This window comes from Eleutherodactylus coqui, chromosome 3, assembly GCF_035609145.1.
Source record: "Eleutherodactylus coqui strain aEleCoq1 chromosome 3, aEleCoq1.hap1, whole genome shotgun sequence".
Lineage (NCBI taxonomy): Eukaryota > Metazoa > Chordata > Amphibia > Anura > Eleutherodactylidae > Eleutherodactylus > Eleutherodactylus coqui.
Window position 1 is genome coordinate 116,907,266 of NC_089839.1, and position 25,996 is coordinate 116,933,261.

At 47.9% G+C, this 25,996-nt stretch overlaps 1 long non-coding RNA gene across 1 annotated transcript in view; it reads left to right on the top strand.

Annotated features, from left to right (window-relative positions):
• The first annotated feature begins 214 nt into the window (after window positions 1-214).
• The window catches only part of LOC136619810 (uncharacterized), a 38,717-nt gene continuing 12,935 nt past the window's right edge, over window positions 215-25,996 (top strand). The window contains exon 1 of the long non-coding RNA XR_010791045.1: window positions 215-281. This is a non-coding gene — a long non-coding RNA (uncharacterized lncRNA). The remainder of the gene's footprint in view (window positions 282-25,996) is intronic.

Here is a 25,996-nt window from a genome sequence, read left to right on the forward strand (position 1 = left end):
TTGAACTACCAGGGTGGGTACGTGCAGCCGACTACAATGAGGCACTAAAGCTCTGTCTTAGCATGCTACTGTGGGAGCTCCAGTGGGTCCCCAGCTTGGTGTAAGGAGCCTCAGGCATCTCACAGAGCAGCATTCTCAGCATTACAGTGTGTCTTTAACGCCGTAACTCTGAAGCAACACCGCTGGAACTGCCGCCACTCTGGCTCTACATGTGGGGAAAGCCGTGCGCTGCTCTGAAAACCAGTGGGATCCGCAAGAATGTTCCCTGGAAGCTCACCTCAGTAGGTAGAAGGATGGTGCCTGAACTGGGTGCATAGGAGAACAGGCGTCTTCTGAATTAGGTGTTGCACCAGAGCTCTTCACCCGCATGTCCGCTTCATTCAGGAGATAGGCCACGAACGCTGACATTGCTTTTAGAATAAACAGCACACTTGCTATTTTCTGTAGCATAATTTTTGGTAGCTTTATAGCTGTTCCTTGGAGCAGGCCCGTGCTTTATTGATGTGTTTACCTGATAGAATTTGTTTACCTGATAGAAATTGTTCAATATAACATTGCTTTTATAACAAGCAGGAGGCCTGCTGTCTCCCTTGCTATAATTTTTGATAACTGTAGGAGAAGGAACAGAAGGCCCATTGTCAGGACTTGAACTCAGGAGCTCCTGTGCTCCAGACAGCGGCTACCCTACATAACCATGCCCTTGTTCCTGATCCAATTCCTGTTTTGGCTCCACCCTGCTTAATGTCGAATGCTTAATTCAACATTCGATAAAAGCCTAATCCTTTCTCCAGTTCTTTGTGAGATTATTGTGCTTCCGCCTGTAGTAAAGCTCCTCTACCTGACTACTTATCTAAATTGCTACTGCTACTCCTGTGTAGCGACCTCTCGCTTTACCTGACTGCACTATCAAGCCACACTGGTTGTAACAAGAGGCTCCGAACCGGATCGTGCACTCATGCTTGTTTGTTCTGTTCAACTACTAGGATTTGTCCTTAGAAAATACATGACATTGCTTTAAAACAAGCACACTTGGAGCAGGCCCTTTCTTAGTTTTATGTTCACCATGTATATAACTATACCTTAGAGCAGGCCCACTTTTGAGTGTCCAATCCATCTTGTAGAATTTTTTATTATCTTTTGAAACACTTGTCCTTGGGAAATGTATGCCACTTCTTTTAACCCCTTAATGACGTGGAATTTGTCCTTGGAAAAGTTATGACATGATTTTTTAAAAAGCAACACAACTGCTGTCTTCCTAATGTATTTTCCGGCATCTCTACAGTTGTTCTTTGCAGCAGGTTCTTGCTTAAGTATTCTGTTTACCTATTGGAATTTATAATGGGAAAATATTTTACATTGATTTTTATAAACGCTGCACACCTGCTGTCTTGCTTAGAGTGATTTTTGGTAGCTCTACAGCTGTTCCTTGGAGCAGGCCCATGCTTGAGCATTCCCTTCAGCTAGTGAAATCTGCCCATTGCAAACTTTATGACATTGCTTTTAAAACAAGCACCATGTCTGATGCCTCCATGCTGCCATATTTTTTGGTAACTACTTTGTTTTCCCATGAAGGAAAAAAGGCCCATGCTAAACTGTTCTTTTACACTGTAAGAATTTTTCCTTGGAAAATTTATTACATTACTTTTAAAACAAAAACCTCGCCTGCTGTCTTCCTTGCCATAATTTTTGGTAGCTTTAAATCTGTTCTTTTGGGCAGGATTATGTTTGTTCTTTTAACAAGCAGCACCTCTGCTGTCTTTTGAAGCATAATTTTGGTAGCTCTACAGTTGTTTCTTGGAGCAGGTTCTTGTATGAGTTTTCTGTTTACCTGGTAGAGTTTTTCCTTGGGAAAGTTTTGCCATTACTTTTAAAATAATCCACACACCAGCTGTCTAAAGCATAATTTTGGTAGTTCTACAGCTGTTCCTTGGAGCAGGCCATTATTCTGTTGTTGGGTGAACCTGGTAGAATGTGTTCCTTGAAAATGTATAATATTGCCTTTACAACAAGCACAAGGCTTTCTGTCTCCATTGAAGTAAAGCTACTGCTTTGCCTTGTAGGGGAAGCAACAGGAGACCTGTGCTTGTCTGTTGTGTTCAACTGGTCGAATTTTCCTTGGAAAATGAATGATATTGCATTGAAAACACGCCTGCTATGTGAATTGCTAAATTTTTTGGTAGCTCTACAATGTAGCTCCTGTTACATGGAGTACGCTCTTGTTTGAGTAGAACACGTGCTGTCTAGAGATGAGCGAGCACCAAAATGCTCGGGTGCTCGTTACTCGAGACGAAATTTTCGCGATGCTCGAGGGTTCGTTTCGAATAACGAACCCCATTGAAGTCAATGGGCGACCCGAGCATTTTTGTATATCGCCGATGCTCGCTAAAGTTTCCATTTGTGAAAATCTGGGCAATTCAAGAAAGTGATGGGAACTCTGCTGCCACTTCTCCTGGGCTACATGCTGCCCAACCCTCCCCCCCCCCCGCACGACCCAGTGTCCACAGCGCACACCAAAGTGTCCCTGCGCAGCCTTCAGCTGCCCTCATGCCACACCACCCTCATGTCTATTTATAAGTGCGTCTGCCATGAGGAGGAACCGCAGGCACACACTGCAGAGGGTTGGCACGGCTAGGCAGCGACCCTCTCTAAAAGGGGCGGGGCGATAGCCCACAATGCTGTACAGAATCAATGAGAAATATAATCCTGTGCCACCGCCATCAGGAGCTGCACACGTGGGCATAGCAATGGGGAACCTATGTGCCACACACTATTCATTCTGTCAAGGTGTCTGCATGCCCCAGTCAGACCGCGGTTTTTTATAAATAGTCACAGGCAGGTACAACTCCGCAATGGGAATTCCGTGGGCACCCACAGCATGGGTGGCTCCCTGGAACCCACCGGCTGTACATAAATGTATCCCATTGCAGTGCCCTGGACAGCAGAGCTAATGTCAGATTAAATGCAGGTGGGCTTCGGCCCACACTGCATGCCCCTACCTGACCGGGGTTTTTAATTCATAGACACAGGCAGGTACAACTCCCTATTGTGAAGTCCCTGTGGACCGACAGCATGGGTGGGTGCCAGGAAGCCACCGGCGGTACATAAATATATCCCATTGCATTGCCCATCACAGCTGAGGTAATGTCATGTTTAATGCAGGTGGGCTTCGGCCCACACTGCATGCCCCAGTCAGACTGGGGTTCTTTAGAAGTGGACACATGCAGTTACAACTCCGTGTGGACCCACAGCATTGGTGGCTCCCTGGAACCCACCGGCTGTACATAAATAAATCCCATTGCATTGCCCAGCACAGCTGAGGTAATGTCATGTTTAATGCAGGTGGGCTTCGGCCCACACTGCATGCCCCAGTCAGACTAGGGTTCTTTAGAAGTGGACACGTGCAGTTACAACTCCGTGTGGACCCACAGCATGGGTGGCTCCCTGGAACCCACCGGCTGTACATAAATATATCCCATTGCATTGCCCAGCACAACTGAGGTAATGTCATGTTTAATGCAAGTGGGCTTCGGCCCACACTGCATGCCCCAGTCAGACTGGGGTTCTTTAGAAGTAGACACAGGCAGGTACAACTCCCTATTGTGAAGTCCCTGTGGACCGACAGCATGGGTGGGTGCCAGGAAGCCACCGGCGGTACATAAATATATCCCATTGCATTGCCCATCACAGCTGAGGTAATGTCATGTTTAATGCAGGTGGGCTTCGGCCCACACTGCATGCCCCAGTCAGACTGGGGTTCTTTAGAAGTAGACACTGTGAGAAGGTGACCGACAAAGTGCTGGAGGGCATATATATTTTGCCTAGGATGCTCTCCTATGAGGCTTTGGGGAGCACTTGGCCAGGTACGTGCCACCGAGCAGCCTGGGCTCGGTGGAGGAAGCCGGCAGTATGGTGTCAGTAGCATTAAGTTACTGACACGGTGTAGTAAGTAAGTGGCTCCAAGCCGCATAATCCGGGCCGGCTTTTCCTGGAGTGACCAAAGTGAAGGGTGGGATGGTCACTCCCACGTACCAGGTGGGGCTGGTACCAGGCCTTATAAGCCTGGGCCTACAGGGAGAGCCAGAGAAAGCGTCTGGCTGAGAGCCAGAGAGAGCATCTGGCTGAGAGCCAGAGAGAGGGCTCTGTGGAGCAGAAGCCCGGCTAGCCCAGCGTGTGGGCTGAGAGAGCTGAGACCTTTGCAGGTCTGAGAGTCCTGGCTGGCTGTGTGCAGGAGCCATTTTTGTTACCACTGTGTAGACAGGGACGCTACCTGTATAGTAAGTGCTCAGACGAGCAGGATTTACTTTGTGTTTGCCTGATGTTAAGGCCTGTATTTCGTTTTGTTTGCTTGGAAATAAACCCAGGCAAAGCGTGGACTAAAGACTTTATCGCAAGTGTCACTGTCTCTGACTGCTTATGCCCAGGTTGCTACCGATCCTAAACGCTAATCCCTCACAACACATGCAGTTACAACTCCCTGTGGATCCACAGCATGGGTGGCTCCCTGGAAACCACCGGCGGTACATAAATATATCCCATTGCATTGCCCATCACAGCTGAGGTAATGTCATGTTAAATGCAGGTGGGCTTCGGCCCACATTGCATGCCCCAGTCAGACTGGGGTTCTTTAGAAGTGGACACATGCAGTTACAACTCCGTGTGGACCCACAGCATGGGTGGGTGCCAGGAAGCCACCGGCGGTACATAAATATATCCCATTGCATTGCCTATCACAGCTAAGGTAATATCATGTTTAATGCAGGTGGGCTTCGGCCCACACTGCATGCCCCAGTCAGACTGGGGTTCTTTAGAAGTGGACACATGCAGTTACAACTCCGTGTGGACTGACAGCATGGGTGGGTGCCAGGAAGCCACCGGCGGTACATAAATATATCCCATTGCAGTGCCCAGCACAGCTGATGTAACGTCAGCTTTAATGCAGGTGGGCAAAAAATTAATTGGATTACACTGTAGGCGAGGGCCCCAAAAAATTGGTGTACCAACAGTACTAATGTACCTCAGAAAAATTGTCCATGCCCAACCAAGAGGGCAGGTGAAACCCATTAATCGCTTTGGTTAATGTGGCTTAATTTGTAACTAGGCCTGGAGGCAGCCCAGTTAAAATAAAAATTGGTTCAGGTGCAAGTTTCAACGCTTTATTGAATTGAGAATTGAAACGTATAAACATTGTTTACAAAAGTTATATGACTGAGCCTTGTGGGCCTAAGAAAAACTGCCCGTTCAGCGTTATTACGTGAGGTTTCAGGAGGAGGAGCAGGAGGAGTAGGATGAATATAATAAACAGATTGATGAAGCTAAAAGGTCCACGTTTTTGATGGTGATAGAGAACAATGCTTCCATCCGCGGGTGCAGCCTACGTATTGTTTAGGTATCGCTGCTGTCCGCTGGTGGAGAAGAGAAGTCTGGGGAAATCCAGGCTTTGTTCATCTTGATGAGTGTAAGCCTGTCGGCACTGTCGGTTGACAGGCGGGTACGCTTATCTGTGATGATTCCCCCAGCCGCACTAAACACCCTCTCTGACAAGATGCTAGCCGCAGGACAAGCAAGCACCTCCAGGGCATACAGCGCGAGTTCAGGCCACGTGTCCAGCTTCGACACCCAGCAGTTGTAGGGGGCAGAGGCGTCACGGAGGACGGTCGTGCGATCGGCTCCGTACTCCCTCACCATCCTTTTACAGTGCTCCCGCCGACTAAGCCTTGACTGGGGAGCGGTGACACAGTCTTGCTGGGGAGCCAGAAAGCTGTCAAAGGCCTTAGAGAGTGTTCCCCTGCCTGTGCTGTACATGCTGCCTGATCTCCGCGCCTCCCCTGCTACCTGGCCCTCGTAACTGCGCCTTCTGCCACTAGCGCTGTCGGATGGGAATTTTACCATCAGCTTGTCCGCCAGGGTCCTTTGGTATAGCATCACTCTCGAAGCCCTTTCCTCTTTGGGTATGAGAGTGGAAAGGTTCTCCTTATACCGTGGGTCGAGCAGTGTGTACACCCAGTAATCCGTAGTGGCCAGAATGCGTGTAACGCGAGGGTCACGAGAAAGGCATCCTAACATGAAGTCAGCCATGTGTGCCAGGGTACCTGTACGCAACACATGGCTGTCCTCACTAGGAAGATCACTTTCAGGATCCTCCTCCTCCTCCTCAGGCCATACACGCTGAAAGGATGACAGGCAAGCAGCATGGGTACCCTCAGCAGTGGGCCAAGCTGTCTCTTCCCCCTCCTCCTCCTCATGCTCCTCCTCAACGCGCTGAGATATAGACAGGAGGGTGCTCTGACTATCCAGCGACATTCTGTCTTCCCCCGCCTCTGTTTCCGAGCGCAAAGCGTCTGCCTTTATGCTTTGCAGGGAACTTCTCAAGAGGCATAGCAGAGGAATGGTGACGCTAATGATTGCAGCATCACTGCTCACCATCTGGGTAGACTCCTCAAAGTTTCCAAGGACCTGGCTGATGTCTGCCAACCAGGCCCACTCTTCTGTAAAGAATTGAGGAGGCTGACTCCCACTGCGCCGCCCATGTTGGAGTTGGTATTCCACTATAGCTCTACGCTGCTCATAGAGCCTGGCCAACATGTGAAGCGTAGAGTTCCACCGTGTGGGCACGTCGCACAGCAGTCGGTGCACTGGCAGATGAAACCGATGTTGCAGGGTGCACAGGGTGGCAGCGTCCGTGTGGGACTTGCGGAAATGTGCGCAGAGCCGGCGCACCTTTCCGAGCAGGTCTGCCAAGCGTGGATAGCTTTTCAGAAAGCGCTGAACCACCAAATTAAAGACGTGGTCCAGGCATGGCACGTGCGTGAGGCTGCCGAGCTGCAGAGCCGCCACCAGGTTACGGCCGTTGTCACACACGACCATGCCCGGTCGGAGGCTCAGCGGCGCAAGCCAGCGGTCGGTCTGCTGTGTCAGACCCTGCAGCAGTTCGTGGGCCGTGTGCCTCTTCTCTCCTAAGCTGAGTAGTTTCAGCACGGCCTGCTGACGCTTGCCCACCGCTGTGCTGCCGTGCCGCGCGACACCGACTGCTGGCGACGTGCTGCTGCTGACACATCTTGATTGCGAAACAGAGGTTGCGTAGGAGGAGGAGGAGGAGAAGGGTGGTTTAGTGGAGGAAGCATACACCGCCGCAGATACCACCACCGAGCTGGGGCCCGCAATTCTGGGGGTGGGTAGGACGTGAGCGGTCCCAGGCTCTGACTCTGTCCCAGCCTCCACTAAATTCACCCAATGTGCCGTCAGGGAGAAATAGTAGCCCTGCCCGTCTGTGCTTGTCCACGTGTCCGTTGTTAAGTGGACCTTGCCAGTAACTGCGTTGGTGAGGGCGCGTACAATGTTGCGGGAGACGTGGTCGTGCAGGGCTGGGACGGCACATCGTGAAAAGTAGTGGCGACTGGGAACTGAGTAGTGCGGGGCCGTCGCCATCATACCTTTTAAAGCCTCCGTTTCCACAACCCTATACGGCAGCATCTCCAGGCTGATAAATTTGGCTATGTGCACGTTTAACGCTTGAGCGTGCGGGTGCGTGGCGGCGTACTTGCGCTCAAACACTTGCGCTAGCGACGGCTGGACGGTGCACTGAGAGACATTGGTGGATGGGGCCAAGGACAGCGGAGGTGAGGGTGTGGGTGCAGGCCAGGAGACGGTAGTGCCTGTGTCCTGAGAGGGGGGTTGGATCTCAGTGGCAGGTTGGGGCACAGCGGGAGAGGCAGCGGTGCCAACCGGAGGCGGTGAACGGCCTTCGTCCCACCTTGTGGGGTGCTTGGCCATCATATGTCTGCGCATGCTGGTGGTGGTGAGGCTGGTGGTGGTGGCTCCCCGGCTGATCTTGGCGTGACAAAGGTTGCACACCACTGTTCGTCGGTCGTCTGCACTCTCAGTGAAAAACTGCCAGACCTTTGAGCACCTCGGCCTCTGCAGGGTGGCATGGCGCGAGGGGGCGCTTTGGGAAACAGTTGGTGGATTATTCGGTCTGGCCCTGCCTCTACCCCTGGCCACCGCACTGCCTCTTCCAACCTGCCCTGCTGCTGCACTTGCCTCTCCCTCTGAAGACCTGTCCTCAGTAGGCGTAGCAAACCAGGTGGGGTCAGTCACCTCATCGCCCTGCTGCTCTTCCTCCGAATCCTCTGTGCGCTCCTCCCTCGGACTTACTCCAATTACTACTACCTGAGTGATAGACAACTGTGTCTCATCGTCATCCTCCTCCTCACCCACTGAAAGCTCTTGAGACAGTTGCCGGAAGTCCCCAGCCTCATCCCCGGGAACTTTCCAAAGGTTGGGCATCGGTCACGACAAACTCCTTCAGTGGGAGAGGATTCGGAACCATTGCTGCCCATTCTGGGCAGGGGCCCGAGAACAGTTCCTGGGAGTCTGCCTGCTCCTCAGAATGTGTCATTGTAATGGAGTGAGGAGGCTGGGAGGAAGGAGGAGCAGCAGCCAGAGGATTCAGAGTTGCAATAGTGGACGGCGCAGAACTCTGGGTGGTCGATAGATTGCTGGATGCACTTTCTGCCATCAATGGCAGGACCTGCTCACACTGCTCATTTTCTAATAAAGGTCTACCGCGTAGACCCATTAATTGTGAGATGAATGTGGGGACACCAGAAACGTGCCTCTCTCCTAATCCCGCAGCAGTCGGCTGCGATACACCTGGATCAGGAGCTCGGCCTGTGCCCACACCCTGACTTGGGCCTCCGCGTCATCACCCGCGTCCACGTCCTCTAGGCCTACCCCTACCCCCCAGCATGCTGTATTACCAGTAGTGCAGAAACAGAACGCTGTAATTAAATGTGCCGCTTATTGGACTGTGGTTGGAGGCTGACTTCGCTTACGGAACGCACAGCAGAGGCAGGAAAGAATTTTGCGCAAGCCTGCTGTAACACTTAGCTGGCTGCGTATGAATTAGGACGACTACCCCCAGCAGAGACGCAGTACAGTCAGGACGGTCACAGGCAGCCCAAATAGATTTTTTTCCCCAACTTTTTTTTGGAAAAGCCCACTGCCTATATAGACTGTATATGTCTTTCACTGTCCCTGCCTCACCACCACTACTGGCCCTGGACTATGTAAAATTACTGCAGACTGTTTCACTCTGGACAGGATGACAGCGGTGATGTAAGAGGCAACGCAGAGCCAGGAAAGAATTTTGCACAAGCCTGCTGTAACACTTAGCTGGCTGCATATGAATTAGGACAAGTACCCCCAGCAGAGACGCAGTACAGTCAGGACGGTCACAGGCAGCCCAAATAGATTTTTTTTCCCAACTTTTTTTGGAAAAGCCCACTGCCTATATAGACTGTATATGTCTTTCACTGTCCCTGCCTCACCACCACTACTGGCCCTGGACTATGTAAAATTACTGCAGTACGCAATGCTCTGGACAAAAAAAAAAAAAGTGCAACACTGCAAAAAGCAGCCTCAACAGTACTGCACACGGTCAGATGTGGCCCTAAGAAGGACCGTTGGGGTTCTTGAAGCCTAAAATCAATCCTAACACTCTCCCTATAGCAGCTCCGGCATCAGCAGCACTTTCCCTGATCTCTGTCAGAATGCATCTGTGGCGAGCCGCGGGAGGGGCCGATTTATATACTCGAGTGACACCTGATCTCGCCAGCCACTCACTGCAGGGGGGTGGTATAGGGCTTGAACGTCGCAGGGGGAAGTTGTAATGCCTTCCCTGTCTTTCTATTGGCCAGAAAAGCGCGCTAACGTCTCAGAGATGAAAGTGAAAGTAACTCGCACATCGCGTGGTGCTCTAGTAACGAGCATCTCGAACACGCTAATACTCGAACGAGCATCAAGCTCGGATGAGTACGTTCGCTCATCTCTAGTGCTGTCCTCTGTAGCATAATTTTTGGTAGCTGTACAGCTGTTCCTTGGAGCAGTCCAGTGCTCTATTGCTGTGTTCATCTGGTAGAATGTGTTCCTTAAAAATATAAAACCTTGCTTTTATAACAAGGATCAGGCCTGCTGTCTCCCTTGGCATAATATTTGGTAGCACTACTGCTTTTACTTGGTGGAAGAGGAATAGGAGGATCATCTGTTCAACTGGTAGAATTTGTCTGTGGAATTTCTCATTGGAAAATTTATAACATTGGTTTTAACCCTTTCCAATCCAATTTGTATCCTGGTTTTCCTAGGGGACTAACTCTTTCTGCCATTATACAAAGGCGCTATATGCTGGCTAAAGCCAGTACTGCATGAGGTGACACGTTGGATAGGCTCCGACAGCAGAGAGGCTGGCAATATACAGTAAGAGAACTCCGACGAACGTCTTCCAACATCAGCGCTGTACAGCCTTAAATCATAATGTCTTCAGACGTCAGACAGTGGATTGGAAAGGGTTAAAACAAGTACCACGCCTGATGTTTCCCTTGGCCTATTTTTTTGGTAGCTCTACAGCTGATCTTTGGCGCAGGCCCTTATTTAGTTTTATGTTCACCAGGTAGAATTTGGCCTTGCAAAAAGTATGACATTTCTTTTTAACAAGCAGCACACCCACAGTCTTCTGTAGCATAAATCTTAGTAGCCCTACAGCTGTTCCTTGGAGCAGCATCCTGTCTTCTTCTGTTCACCTGGTAGAAAGTTTCTTAGGGAAAAGTTTTGACATTGCTTTTAAAATAAGCAGCACAACTGCTATCTTCTTTAGCATAAAGTTTGGTAGCTCCACAGCTGTTCCTTTGTGCAGGCCCGTGCTTTTTGATGTGCCCACCTGGTAGAATTTGTTCTTAGAAAATGTATAACATTTAGAGATGAGCGAACGTGTTCGGCTCCGCCCCTTTTCGCCCGAGCACCGAACTTTGCGAGCAATTCCGTGCTCGGGCGAAAAAAGTTCGGGGGTCGCCGTGGCAGCGCGGGGGGGTGTGGCGGGGAGTGGGGGGGAGAGGGAGAGAGAGAGGGCTCCCCCCTGTTCCCCGCTGCTGCCGCCCGCGCCGCCGCGCCTCTCCCCGCCCCCCGGCGCCGGCCGAATCTTTACGCGCGGACACTGAAGTCCTCGGTAAAGCCGGTGTCTGGGTGCGTAAGTGTTCGTTTAGAACACGTTCGCTCATCTCTAATAACATTGCTTTTATAACAAGCACTGTAATTTTTGGTAACTTTACTGCTTTTCTTCTAAAGAGAAGGGCAGGGTGGCCTGTGCTTGTCCGTTCTTTTCAACTGGTAGAATTTGTCCTTTGAAAATGTATGACATTGCTTTTAACCCCTTCATGACATGGCCTATTCTGGGCTTAAGGACGCAACAATTTTTGGCGGATTTTCTTCTCCGTTTATCAAAAGTCATAACTTTTTTATTTTTCCGTTGACGCGGCCGTATGAGGGCTTGTTTTTAGCGTGGCGAACTGTAGTTTTTATTGGTGCCACTTTTGGGTACATAGACTATATTGTAGAACTTTTATGCTAGCAGGGAGAGAAAACGCATCAATTCTGCCATCGATTTTTTTTTTTTTTACAGCGTTAATCATGCAGCATAAATGAGACATTCCATTTTTCTGCGTGTCAGTACGGTTACCAAATTTCGATACCAAAATTCTTACATTTTTTTTAGGTTTTCCCACTTTTCTGCAATAAAAACCCTTTTTTTAAAAAATCTTTTCTTCTATTCTAAATCGCTGCATTCAAAGTCCTGTATCTTTTTTATTTTTTGATGTACGGTGCTCTGTGAGGGCTTATTTTTTGCAAGACGAGCTGTAGTTTTTAGTGAGGCCAAATGCTAAAAATTAGCATTTTGCCTCAGTTTTTTAGCGTTTTTTTAGGGGTTTTTTTTGTGCACAGTCAAAAGCATGCGCAACTTATTGTACGCGTCGTTACGGACGCGACAATACCAAATATGTGGGGTTTTGTTTTTTTTTTACCTTTTTTATGCTAATTTGAGAAAAAGCATAAAAAAATGTTTTTTTTACTTTTTTTAAATATTTTTTTAAATTCATTTTTTTAATCTTTGTTTTTCTTACACTGTTTGCATCCCTCTGAGGGACTTTAACCACTGCCCTGATGATCGCTGTCATAAGGCATGGCAGAGCTACCGCTCTGCCATGCCTTATCGCTTATACAGCGATCTCAGGCATAGGCAATACAGGACGCCAGTGTCTGGCGTCCTGTTGCCATGGTGACAGGCGGGGTTCTCGTGATGACATCGCGAGTTCCGTCCGGAGACACAGAGGGAGTCCGCTCCCTCTGTGAACTCTTTCCCTGCCGCGATCTACTTAGATCGCGGCAGGGAAGGAGTTAACAGCGGGGGGCGCATCTCCGATGCCCCCCTGCTGTTGCAGCAGGACGCCGGCTGTGACTGGCAGCCGTCTCCCGCTGCGGGATAGTGCGGGATCATATGTGATCCCGCGCTATCTCCAGGACGTAAGTTTACGTCCTGTTGCGGGAAGTACCAGGCTGCCAGGACGTAAACTTACGCCCTGCAGCGGGAAGGGGTTAAAACAGGCACCATGCCTGCAGTATTCCTTGCGGTAATTTTTGGTAGATCTATAGCTGTTCTTCGGAGCAGTCTTATGTTTGAGTGTTCTGCTCAACTGGTAGAAATTTTACTTGGAAAATTTATAATATTGCTTTTTGAAATAGCTGCACACCTGCTGTATTGCAGTGTGTAATTCATGGTAGCTCTATATCCATACCTTAGAGCTGACCCGTGCTTTAGTGTTTGGTTCATTTAGTAGAATTTGTCATTGGACAATTTACAATATTCCTTTTAACCCCTTAAGGACATGGCCTATTTTGGGCTTAAGGACGCAATGATTTTTGGCGGATTTTCATCTCCATTTTTCAAAAGCCATTACTTTTTTACTTTTCTGTCGACGCAGCCGTATAAGGGCTTGTTTTTTGCGTGGTAAACTGTAGTTTTTGATTGTGCCATTGTTGAGTACACAGACTATATTGTAAAACTTTTATTATTTTTTATGATAACAGGGAGAGAAAACGCATCAATTCTGCGATAGATTTTTTTTTTTTTACAGCATTAATCATGCAGCATAAATGACACAATATATTTTTTCTGTGGGTCGGGACGATTACAATTCTTATATTTTTTTCCACTTTTCTGCAATTAAAAACCCTTTTTGTGGAATTCTATTTTAATTCTGCTTTATTTTAATCTTTTTTTACACCATTTGTGTCCCTCTGGGGGATTTTTACCATAGCACCGAAGATCGTAGTGATAAGATATTGCAGGACTTCTCTCCTGCAATGCCTTATCCCTTATTATAGTGATCACAGGCACTGGCAATACAGGACGCCGGTATCTTGTGTCCTGTTGTCATGGCAACCAGCTGCGCTCTCTGCGATTACATTGCGAGACCTGACAATGTCACAGAGGGAGCGTGCTCCCTCTGTGAAACCTTCCCATGCCACGATCTACATAACTGTTGCAGCGGGAGGCCGGCTATCACTGACAGCTGTCTCCCGCTGACGGATAGCGTGAGATCGCTTCTGATCTTGCGCTATCCCCAGGACGTAAGTTTACACCCTGTTGCGGGAAGCATTACGCCTTCTGTCTTTCTAGGTGTAATATTTGCTTAGTGTTCTGTTCGCCTGGCAGAATTTGTGCTTGGAAAATTTATGACTTTTAACACCTTAGTGACCAGCCATATGTGTTTTTATGTTCTGGCTGGCTGGGCTTTAATCCATAGGGCCGTAAAAACATGCTCACCCTGTGGGTTAAAGCCAACAACCTGGAGCTGTCATGAGGGGCCATGATATGCGACCACCTATCAAGTGATCGCCGTTATCCATTGGATTGGAAGCCAAGAGCCTGGAGCAGTGATCGGTGGCACTATTGAGCGGTTTCCGGTCATGTGATGAAAAGGTAGGGGTTTCAGCAGATAGAAATTGCAGATTTCGCATGCGTTAATACACGGATCAATGAAATGCATAATTCCGCTCACATTAGCGAGTCGGAATTATGTAATCAATTCACAGGAACCAGAACGCAGTATATTCTATTTTACCGTGGATATCCGCAACCCAGGGCCCATTGTGCTCCATGGTCGCAGATATACCCGCAGTCCATATGCAACTACATTGTGAAATCTAAATTAAAAAAAGGTGTACTGCACATGACCACCTGTGTGAGTACGCAGTTATGCACAGTACATTATGTGGCCATACGCTGGGCCACGGCCGGGCTCTCAGCTGGGATCCGCTGAGGGCCTCTGCATGCAGATTCCGTGTGAATTGGTCATTATTCAGATTGCTACCTGTAATACATAATTTACATAAAATATTTTCCTTCCAGCAGTTCCAGCTTGTTGAACGCCTTCTGTTTGAGCCACACCTCAGCAAGCTTGCGAAGCCTCACAGAGCGCCACTTTTTACACCCTATCCCTGCCACTGAGGTCAAGAAATACCCGCCAAAAAAGTGTCAGGTTTGCAGGAAACATGGGAAGAGAAGGGATACCCGATTTTATTGACCCATGTGCCCATCCCAACCAGGCCTCTGTAATTACCCCTGTTTTCAGACATATCACACAGTTTACATTATTACTTTTATATAAGATTTAAGGAATGCCAAAGAGGAAGGGGGAGATTATTTTTAGGGAGTCAATTTTTTTCCTGCACAAGTGAGCAGTTGGGCCTGGAATTTATTCAGTTGTGCTCTGAAATCCATTGGGTGTTCCCTCCATTACAGGCCTAGCCATGTATCCAGTAAGCAAATTAAAGCTATAATAGGTATGTTTGTGAACGCTGGACAAACAGGGGTATGCATTTTGGGATGCAAGTCTTCATTCATATGTATGCTGTAAAAAAACACCTGTCTTGAAAATGACACAATTGCCAAAAAAATAAAAATCGTAATTTTTTTCGTTTGCTTTGCTTAGATTCATTCAAAAACTGTGTGGTCAAAATACACAGTACACCCCTGAATAAATTCGTTAAGGGTCTAGTTTTCAAAATGAGGTCATTTGCGGGGTTCTCCACCGTTTTGGCCGCTCAAGGGCTCTACAAGTGTGCAATGGGGCCTAAAACACCTTCAAGCAAAATGTCTGTTCTGGCCCCGCTGTGCATACAGCCATAAGATTAGGGCCACGTGTTTCTGAACACAGGACAAACAGGGGTATTCACTTTGGGATGCAAATCCTAATTTGCATGTGCACTATAGAAAAAAAAACAAGCTTTAAAATGACATTTGCAAAAATATAAAATGTTATTTTTTCTCCTCTAAATTGCATTAACTCCTGAAAAGAAACTGTGGGGTCAAAATACCCATGACACCCCTCAATGTATTTTTTATAATGGGGTCATTTGTAGGGGTATCTATCATTCTGATACCTATGAGCCTTTGCAATCTTGGCTTGGTGTAGGAAAACAAAATGTTCCTCAAAATGGTAATAATGCGTCTCTTGATAGGAGAATTTAATCCCTGTACATTGTGTGAAATAAAGGCAATAGGTTTAGTAGATATATTTGCACCAGATAGTACAATGCCTATAAGGATACATAGTAGAGGGAAACTTTTCAGCATTATTATTGCAAACAGAATTACAGTGAAAGGTATATATAGATAGCATACAGATGTAGCGAAATGTAACCCAATGCTGATAACTTTCTGCAACAAGTTATCTTAACACAGTAAAAGCCATTGAAAAGCTGTTATAAAGGCAAAAATAAGTTCTGTGCCACAGTTTACTTAAAGGGGTTGTCCCGCGATAGCAAGTGGGGTTATACACTTCTGTATGGCCATATTAATGCACTTTGTAATGTACATCATGCATTAAATATGAGCCATACAGAAGTTATTCACTTACCTGCTCCGTTGCTGGCGTCCCCGTCGCCATGGTGCCGTCTAATTTCAGCGTCTAATCGGCCGATTAGACGCGCTTGCGCAGATGGGTCTTTTCCCTTCGGCTGGGCTCGGCAGCAGCGGTGTTCTGGCTCCGCCCCCTTGAACGCATCATCGCGTAGCTCCGCCCCGTCACATGTGCCGATTCCAGCCTCCTGCCGCGGGACAACCCCTTTAAAGCATTATGTGTCAAGTTAAACTTTGTTAAATCTGTATGGTCTGACACTCACAATAGGTAAGTGTAACAGCTTACCTCCTTCCCCTTCTTGCATAGAACGCTCTCGCATAGAAGTTACTATGTAATTCCCCTTCAGTCTATAGTTTTTATGGTTCATAAGGCTACTTACAGAACAGTAAGTGTCAGACTACTATTAGGTTTAGTGGCCAGAGTGAGGCCTCGGTCACACGGGCGATTTTCCGTGCGATCTGCGCATGCGCATGCGATGTGCGATTTTATAAAACCATTGCTTCGCAATGGTATCGGACACATAAGCGCTTTTTATGCGCTCGTCCGATAAATTATAGAACAGAAATCGCAGATCGCACCTATCTGCGATTCCTGTTCTCTTCTCTATATGCGCTCAATGGGGCCAGCGGCAGCAGCACTGACCCCATTGAGAACATATACTAGACAAATCATTCTCCTCTGCCACAGCTGTAACAGCTGTGGCAGAGAAGAATGATGTTTGCCCATTGAATTCAATGGAGCCGGCAATACAGCCGGCTCCATTGAAAGCAATGGGCTGCCGGCGATCGCACAATGAATTTTCGGGAAGAGCTTAAAAATATAAGCCCTTCCCTGAAATTCATCCAGAAATGTGTAAAAACAATTTCCTGAACTGCTCTGAGTAGTATTCAGCAGCTGGGGATTTAAAATCCCCGCCTGTTGAATGAGCTGCCTCTGATTGGTCACAGCCTCACCAATCAGAGGCAGCTCTCACTTATCCATTCATGAATTCATGAATGGGTGAGTGAGTGCTGCCAGCTGAATGACAGCTGAGAGCTGCCCCTGATTGGTCCCTGCGCTGAGCCAATCAGAGGCAGCACTCACTCACCCATTCATGAATTCATGAATGGGTGAGTGAGAGCTGCCTCTGATTGGTAAGGCTGTGACCAATCAGAGGCAGCTCATTCAGCAGGCGGGGATTTCCGGCTGCTCAATACTACTCACAGCAGTTCAGGAGAACTGCCGGCCGGCCGCGGCTAAACTCCGTCTGCCGGGACAAGGTGAGTATTTTTTTTTTTTAAACTTTTTACACATTTCTGGATGAATTTCAGGGAAGGGCTTATATTTTTAAGCCCTTCCCGAAAATTCATCGTGAGAGCGCCCGCAGCCCATTGCTTTCAATGGAGCTGGCCGTATTACCGGCTCCATTGAATTCAATGCGTTGGACAGCGCTGCACTGCTCTGGCCCTTTTCTAATGAAACGCGGCTAGGAGCAGATTTTTCGGGATCCGTCATGCGATCCGCAAATCGCGGGGAAAAACACCCATGTGACCGAGGCCTGAAAACTGCGTGAAATTAGGGTTCTTTTATAAAATATAGATCATGACAAGGAAAATTTTAAAAAATCATTAATTAATTAAAAAAATAATATTAATTAATTAAAAAATAATGTTTTATGACATAATCTCTTTAAAGGATCTGCTGCTAAAACCTTGGTGCCAGTTATCACAGGACATCTTGAAAGGTCTTTTGAAATTCATGTAGCCAAGGTTATGGCTGATTGAGTGTATGTTTTATTATTAATTTATACAGGGTGTCTTAAAAGTGTGGAAATACCATATAGAATAAAAAATTTAGCACAGTGTTTCTCAACTCCGGTACTCAGTGACCCCCAACAGGTCATGTTTTCAGCATATCCTATAGTAAGAACACCTATGGCAATATTTGAGGCAATGGCAATAATTACATCACCTATGCAATGCTGAGAACATCTTGAAAACATGACCTGTTGGGGGTCCGTGAGGACTGGAGTTGAGAAACACTGGTTTAGCAGATTGTGATCCAATTTCGCATATGTGCTGTGGGGGAAGAAAATCTGTTGGCCATATACCCAACATGATGGCCATTTTGAATGTCACCATCTTGGATTCAACACTGATTTTTCCTATGGGAAGTTGGGTGAGTGATATGTCAAACTGGCAGAGATTTTCACCAGAAAAACAATGTTGTGCTTCATTTTATCATAACTTTATTCATTCGCATGCTAACACAGTGATTTTTCTTCATTACAAGCACTGTGTTTTTTTAAGCAGGACATGCTGAGATCACCCTTATGTCAGGTGAATGAAGCACATATGTCATTGCCACAGATTTCAATCAACATCACCCAACCAGACCTCTTGATACCAACAGTGCAGTGTCCGAACTTCTTTCAAATCCTGAGGAACAGGTTCTGTCATTGGTAAACCAACATCTGCTGAATGAAGCCAGAACGGTTGCTAATGCTTCATCAGTAAATGTTTTTGGTTGTTCAGATTTTAGTTGTTGCATTAACAATCTTCCTTTTATTTAGAGAGCACAGTAACTACAGAAGGAAAAAATGAGAAAGGAATATCTTGCAACCCTTAAAAAAAAGGGGGAAGGGGGGGGGGGGGTGAATAAATTTCATAAGTAATACATTTTTTGACATACATCGATATAATTATAAGAAAGATTCTTCCAAAATGTTTAACTACCTAAATGTTTACACCAAATACATTGCTGGAGAATCAACAAATGTTCAATTTAATCTATATTACATGTTGGAAAATTAATATTTGATTGCACTGTTTTTTTAACTGGCTGAAAATACCAGAAGAAAAAGTCTTGCTTGCAGAGCTTTATCTTTTGTCCAAAATCCGGCCAGCTGGGCAGAAAGCTGCTGTACCCCTTTATAGTTAATGGGGTCCACTGAGTGCTGTTCAATTCCGTCCAGAAATGGAGCCATAATAGAGCAGGAATGCAGAATCCCTTCCGCCGATGTGAAACCTCCCTTAACTAGACAGCAAGTCATTACAAAATTTTGCGTTGATTTTGATCTTCAGAAGAAAAATTGCTCTATTGTTCTAATGTAGGCTGTACTTACACGACTGCGTTGGCTACCATATGCGGGAGACCCTCAGCTGATTCTGTCTGTAAGCCCGGCTCGTGACCAAGTATACAGCAATTAATTGTATTCCGCATGAACGCGGAGGCTCATGTGCAGTACAGTGTTTTTCTTGTTTGTATTTTCCGTGCTGTCGCTTAGTGCAGCTTGCGTATGGGCTGCGGGTCAGACGCCTCCATTGACATCAATGGAGGCTGTATACGAAAATTCTGCGTAAAAGAGAGCGTGTTGTGAATTTTCTTCTGCAATTCACATCCATTAATGTGAACGAAAATTTGAAAATGCATGTCTTTCAATGCCCACATTTTATCACGGATCCTCCGCGCAGACGCTAATCGCTGAATCCGTAATTCATATCCGGGCATGTGTGACCAGCCATATTGTTTCAGCTGTTTATATATCATTCTAAGGCTCTATTCACATCTGCATCACAGGTTTAGTTCAGATCCTGCAAATTGAATATAGTAGTGTAAAACTGCCTTACATTTATGGCTAATGTGATGTAAATATAATATCATTTCTAAGTGGAGTAAAATGAAAAGAAAAGCCGAAATTTTGCCATCTTTGAGTGCATCGTGTTTCTACCACACGCAAACTGCAATAAAAATGAGAAACTTTATTCTATGGGTCAGTACGATTACTATGATATCAAACTTATGCAGTTTTTTTTGCTGTACTACTTTTATTTTTTTCAAAGATATTAATTTTTTAAAAATTATTTTCTGTTGTCATCTTCTGACAGCCATAACTTTTTTATTTTTCCGTCCTAATTGTTGTACGAGGGCTCATTTTTTTGTGGGACGTACTGTAGTTTGCATTGGTACCATTTTGGAATACATATGACTTTTTGATCACTTTTTATTGCAGTTTGACCAAAAAAAGTGCATTTCTGGCGTTCTTTATTTATTTTTCTGACGGCGTTCATTGTGTGGGGTAAATAATGCATTACTTTGATAGGCCAGACTTTTTCTACTATTATTTTGATTCTTTTATTAGAAATATTGCAAAAGGTTTTTCTTTTAACTTTTATTCCTTTTTTTTTATAATTAGTAAAACTTTATTGGTTTTATTTATTTATTTTTTTCTCAGTCCCCAGAGGAGAAAATAACTTGCGATGCTTTGATTGCTCCTGCACTATGATGTAATTGGGCAGGCAGTCTAGCAAGTCACCCAACGGGCACGGCATGATAAGCATTCTGCTTTGACAGCCTTGGGGCCTTTCAGAAGGCCCCAGGCTGCCATGAAAACCGGACAGCTCCCTGCAATCTAATCTCAGGGAGTCGTGCGGGACCCCAGAAAATCATCCTCGGGATTTAAGTGCCACTATTAGAATTGACTGCAGCATTTAAAGGGTTAACTGCTCCAATGAGCTGTGCGGCTTATCGGAGCTGTTGTCGCCAGGTGTCAGCTGTAACAAACAGTTGGCAGCCAGGTTGTATGGAGGGAGATCGCTGTATGATCTCCCTTCGTATATACCCTGATGCTGTAGGACGTAAATGTACATTCTATCGTGTAAAGGTGTTCAAATGGAGCATAAAATACATTTTAACTTGTAACTTTAACAAATAATTTTTTTTTATTATTTCAAATAATCTGTATTGCAGTGTTATTCCCTTTGCCCTCTCTAACTGTGTGTAGCTTAGCAGAAAGAAGACAAGTGAAAAAGTGATGGCAATCCGTGTACAGCACTTTGGTAGATGCATGTGCTATATAAAATGAGTAAAATAAATGAAGTAGCACATGACTGCAGCATCAGACTAAACACACAAGTGTTTTTCAGGAACATACATAGAAGAGAAGGGGCCCCATAGCAAAACCAAAAATTGGCCCCTTATTAACATTCTTTAGCAACCAGGTTTTTGAGCAACCAGGTTAGCAAGGTCTAGTGTTTGTTTACCTCTCACCTCCTTATGAACCTTTGAGACATTGTTCAACCTCTTTGGAGATGGAAGTCCAGCATTGGTCCTAGCCACGCAGAAGAAAAGAGGGAGTGCAAAAAATCACCAGTGGGCCATTCTCTAAACGAGCTTCATAGCAGCTGCATGGTCTACCTTTATAATACGCAAACTTTTTTTTTTTTCCTCAACCATGGGGACACGTGGGCCTGAATTAGAGCTTGGCATACAAAACATTGTATGGTTGCACAGTTACTTCATTTCTTAGTTTAGATACTGCACACATAGTCTTTAAACATATTTTGTTGTTATTATTATTATAATAAGTCTTCCCAAACAACGGGGATAGATGATATGTCATCAAAATGTGCCCTGGTGAATGTACTGGAATAGTTCTGTATCTTAAATGTATAAATATTTATCCAGAACATACAATAAGGGGAAAAAATAACTATCATGTACTCACATTGAATGTGCACAAATTCATATGAGAAAAATACTTTGCAACAGTGAACCATATAAAGGTCAATTGCTCATAGATGACAAATAGAGATGAGCGAATGTACTCGTCCGAGCTTGATACTCGTTCGAGTATTAGCGTGTTCGAGATGCTCGTTACTAGAGGCGAGCACCACGCGATGTTCGAGTTACTTTCACTTTCATCTCTGAGACATTAGCGCGCTTTTCTGGCCAATAGAAAGACAGGGAAGGCATTACAACTTCCCCCTGCGACGTTCAAGCCCTATACCACCCCCCTGCAGTGAGTGGCTGGCGAGATCAGGTGTCACCCGAGTATATAAATCGGCCCCTCCCGCGGCTCGCCACAGATGCATTCTGACAGAGATCAGGGAAAGTGCTGCTGGTGCCGGAGCTGCTATAGGGAGAGCGTTAGGAGTGATTTTAGGCTTCAAGAACCCCAACGGTCCTTCTTAGGGCCACATCTGAGCGTGTGCAGTACTGTTGAAGCTGCTTTTAGCAGTGTTGCACAATTTTTTTTTTTTGTATATCAGCCGTGCAGAGCATTGTACAGAGTATAGAGCCAGTACTGGTGAGGCAGGGAAAGAGATATTCAGGCTATATAGGCAGTGGGCTTTTTCCCAAAAATTGGGGAAAAATACTATATTTGGGCTGCCTGTGACCATCTTCAGTTTACTGCGTGTCTGCTGGGGGTAGTAGTCCTAATTAATACGCAGCTAAGCGTTACAGCAGCCTTGTTTCCTGGATCTGCTGTCTCTGTTACATCAGCGCCGTCATCCCGCCAGAGGGAAACAGTATACATAATATTATACGCTGCCTACAGTATCTATCTGCTGGGGGTAGTAGTCCTAATTAATACGCAGCTAAGCGTTACAGCAGGCTTGCGCAAAATTGTTTCCTGGGTCTGCTGTCTCTGTTACATCAGCGCCGTCATCCCGCCAGAGGGAAACAGTATACATAAAATTATACGCTGCCTACAGTATCTATCTGCTGGGGGTAGTAGTCCTAATTAATACGCAGCTAAGCGTTACAGCAGCCTTGCGCAAAATTGTTCCCTGGATCTGCTGTGCATTCCGTAAGGGAAGTCAGCCTCCAACCACAGGCCAATAAGCGGCACATTTAATTACAGCGTTCTGTTTCTGCACTACTGGTAATACAGCATGCTGAGGGGTAGGGGTAGGCCTAGAGGACGTGGACGCGGGCGAGGACGCGGAGGCCCAAGTCAGGGTGTGGGCACAGGCCGAGCTCCTGATCCAGGTGTATCGCAGCCGACTGCTGCGGGATTAGGAGAGAGGCACGTTTCTGGCGTCCCCACATTCATCTCACAATTAATGGGTCCACGCGGTAGACCTTTATTAGAAAATGAGCAGTGTGAGCAGGTCCTGTCGTGGATGGCAGAAAGTGCATCCAGCAATCTATCGACCACCCAGAATTCTGCGCCGTCCACTGCTGCAACTCTGAATCCTCTGGCTGCTGCTCCTCCTTCCTCCCAGCCTCCTCACTCCATTACAATGACACATTCTGAGGAGCAGGCAGACTCCCAGGAACTGTTCCCGGGCCCCTGCCCAGAATGGCCAGCAATGGTTCCTCTCCCACTGGAGGAGTTTGTCGTGACCGATGCCCAACCTTTGGAAAGTTCCCGGGGACCGGGGGATGAGGCTGGGGACTTCCGGCAACTGTCTCAAGAGCTTTCAGTGGGTGAGGAGGACGATGACGATGAGACACAGTTGTCTATCACTCAGGTAGTAGTAATTGGAGTAAGTCCGAGGGAGGAGCGCACAGAGGATTCGGAGGAAGAGCAGCAGGACGATGAGGTGACTGACCCCACCTGGTTTGCTACGCCTACTGAGGACAGGTCTTCAGAGGGAGAGGCAAGTGCAGCAGCAGGGCAGGTTGGAAGAGGCAGTGCGGTGGCCAGGGGTAGAGGCAGGGCCAGACCGAATAATCCACCAACTGTTTCCCAAAGCGCCCCCTCGCGCCATGCCACCCTGCAGAGGCCGAGGTGCTCAAAGGTCTGGCAGTTTTTCACTGAGAGTGCAGACGACCGACGAACAGTGGTGTGCAACCTTTGTCGCGCCAAGATCAGCTGGGGAGCCACCACCACCAGGCTCACCACCACCAGCATGCGCAGACATATGATGGCCAAGCACCCCACAAGGTGGGACGAAGGCCGTTCACCGCCTCCGGTTTGCACCGCTGCCTCTCCCCCTGTGCCCCAACCTGCCACTGAGATCCAACCCCCCTCTCAGGACACAGGCACTACCGTCTCCTGGCCTGCACCCACACCCTCATCTCTGCTGTGCTCGGCCCCATCCACCAATGTCTCTCAGCGCACCGTCCAGCCGTCGCTAGCGCAAGTGTTGGAGCGCAAGTACGCCACCATGCACCCGCACGCTCAAGTGTTAAACGTGCACATAGCCAAATTTATCAGCCTGGAGATGCTGCCGTATAGGGTTGTGGAAACGGAGGCTTTCAAAGGTATGATGGCGGCGGCGGCCCCGCGCTACTCAGTTCCCAGTCGCCACTACTTTTCCCGATGTGCCGTCCCAGCCCTGCACGACCACGTCTCCCGCAACATTGTACGCGCCCTCACCAACGCAGTTACTGGCAAGGTCCACTTAACAACGGACACGTGGACAAGCACAGGCGGGCAGGGCAACTATATTTCCCTGACAGCTCATTGGGTGAATTTAGTGGAGGCTGGGACAGAGTCAGAGCCTGGGACCGCTCACGTCCTACCCACCCCCAGAATTGTGGGCCCCAGCTCGGTGGTGGTATCTGCGGCGGTGTATGCTTCCTCCACTAAACCACCCTCCTCCTCCTCCTCTTCCTCCTACGCAACCTCTGTCTCGCAATCAAGATGTGTCAGCAGCAGCATGTCGCCAGCAGTCAGTGTCGCGCGTCGTGGCAGCACAGCGGTGGGCAAGCGTCAGCAGGCCGTGCTGAAACTACTCAGCTTAGGAGAGAAGAAGCACACGGCCCACGAACTGCTGCAGGGTCTGACAGAGCAGACCGACTGCTGGCTTGCGCCGCTGAGCCTCCAACCGGGCATGGTCGTGTGTGACAACGGCCGTAACCTGGTGGCGGCTCTGCAGCTCGGCAGCCTCACGCACGTGCCATGCCTGGCCCATGTCTTTTTTGGTGGTTCAGCGCTTTCTGAAAAGCTACCCACGCTTGTCAGACCTGCTCGGAAAGGTGCGCCGGCTCTGCGCACATTTCCGCAAGTCCCACACGGACGCTGCCACCCTGCGCACCCTGCAACATCGGTTTAATCTGCCAGTGCATCGACTGCTGTGCGACGTGCCCACACGGTGGAACTCTACGCTCCACATGTTGGCCTGGATCTATGCGCAGCGTAGAGCTATAGTGGAATACCAACTCCAACATGGGCGGCGCAGTGGGAGTCAACCTCCTCAATTCTTTACAGAAGAGTGGGCCTGGTTGGCAGACATCTGCCAGGTCCTTGGAAACTTTGAGGAGTCTACCCAGATGGTGAGCAGTGATGCTGCAATCAATAGCGTCACCATTCCTCTGCTATGCCTGTTGAGAAGTTCCCTGCAAAGCATAAAGGCAGACGCTTTGCGCTCGGAAACAGAGGCGGGGGAAGACAGTATGTCGCTGGATAGTCAGAGCACCCTCCTGTCTATATCTCAGCGCGTTGAGGAGGAGGAGGAGGAGGAGGGGGAGGAGGAGGAGGAGGAGGGGGAAGAGACAGCTTGGCCCACTGCTGAGGGTACCCATGCTGCTTGCCTGTCATCCTTTCAGCGTGTATGGCCTGAGGAGGAGGAGGAGGAGGAGGAGGAGGATCCTGAAAGTGATCTTCCTAGTGAGGACAGCCATGTGTTGCGTACAGGTACCCTGGCACACATGGCTGACTTCATGTTAGGATGCCTTTCTCGTGACCCTCGCGTTACACGCATTCTGGCCACTACGGATTACTGGGTATACACACTGCTCGACCCACGGTATAAGGAGAACCTTTCCACTCTCATACCCGAAGAGGAAAGGGGTTCGAGAGTGATGCTATACCACAGGACCCTGGCGGACAAACTGATGGTAAAATTCCCACCCGACAGCGCTAGTGGCAGAAGGCGCAGTTCCGAGGGCCAGGTAGCAGGGGAGGCGCGGAGATCAGGCAGCATGTACAGCACAGGCAAGCGAACACTCTCCAAGGCCTTTGACAGCTTTATGGCTCCCCAGCAAGACTGTGTCACCGCTCCCCAGTCAAGGCTGAGTCGGCGGGAGCACTGTAAAAGGATGGTGAGGGAGTACGTAGCCGATCGCACGACCGTCCTCCGTGACGCCTCTGCCCCCTACAACTACTGGGTGTCGAAGCTGGACACGTGGCCTGAACTCGCGCTGTATGCCTTGGAGGTGCTTGCTTGTCCTGCGGCTAGCGTCTTGTCAGAGAGGGTGTTTAGTGCAGCTGGGGGAATCATCACAGATAAGCGTACCCGCCTGTCAACCGACAGTGCCGACAGGCTTACACTCATCAAGATGAACAAAGCCTGGATTTCCCCAGACTTCTCTTCTCCACCAGCGGACAGCAGCGATACCTAAACAATACGTAGGCTGCACCTGTGGATAGAACCATTGTTCTCTATCACCATCAAAAACGTGGACCTTTTAGCTTCATCAATCTGTGTATAATATTCATCCTCCTCCTCCTGCTCCTCCTCCTGAAACCTGACGTAATCACGCCGAACGGGCAATGTTTCTTAGGCCCACAAGGCTCAGTCATATAATTTTTG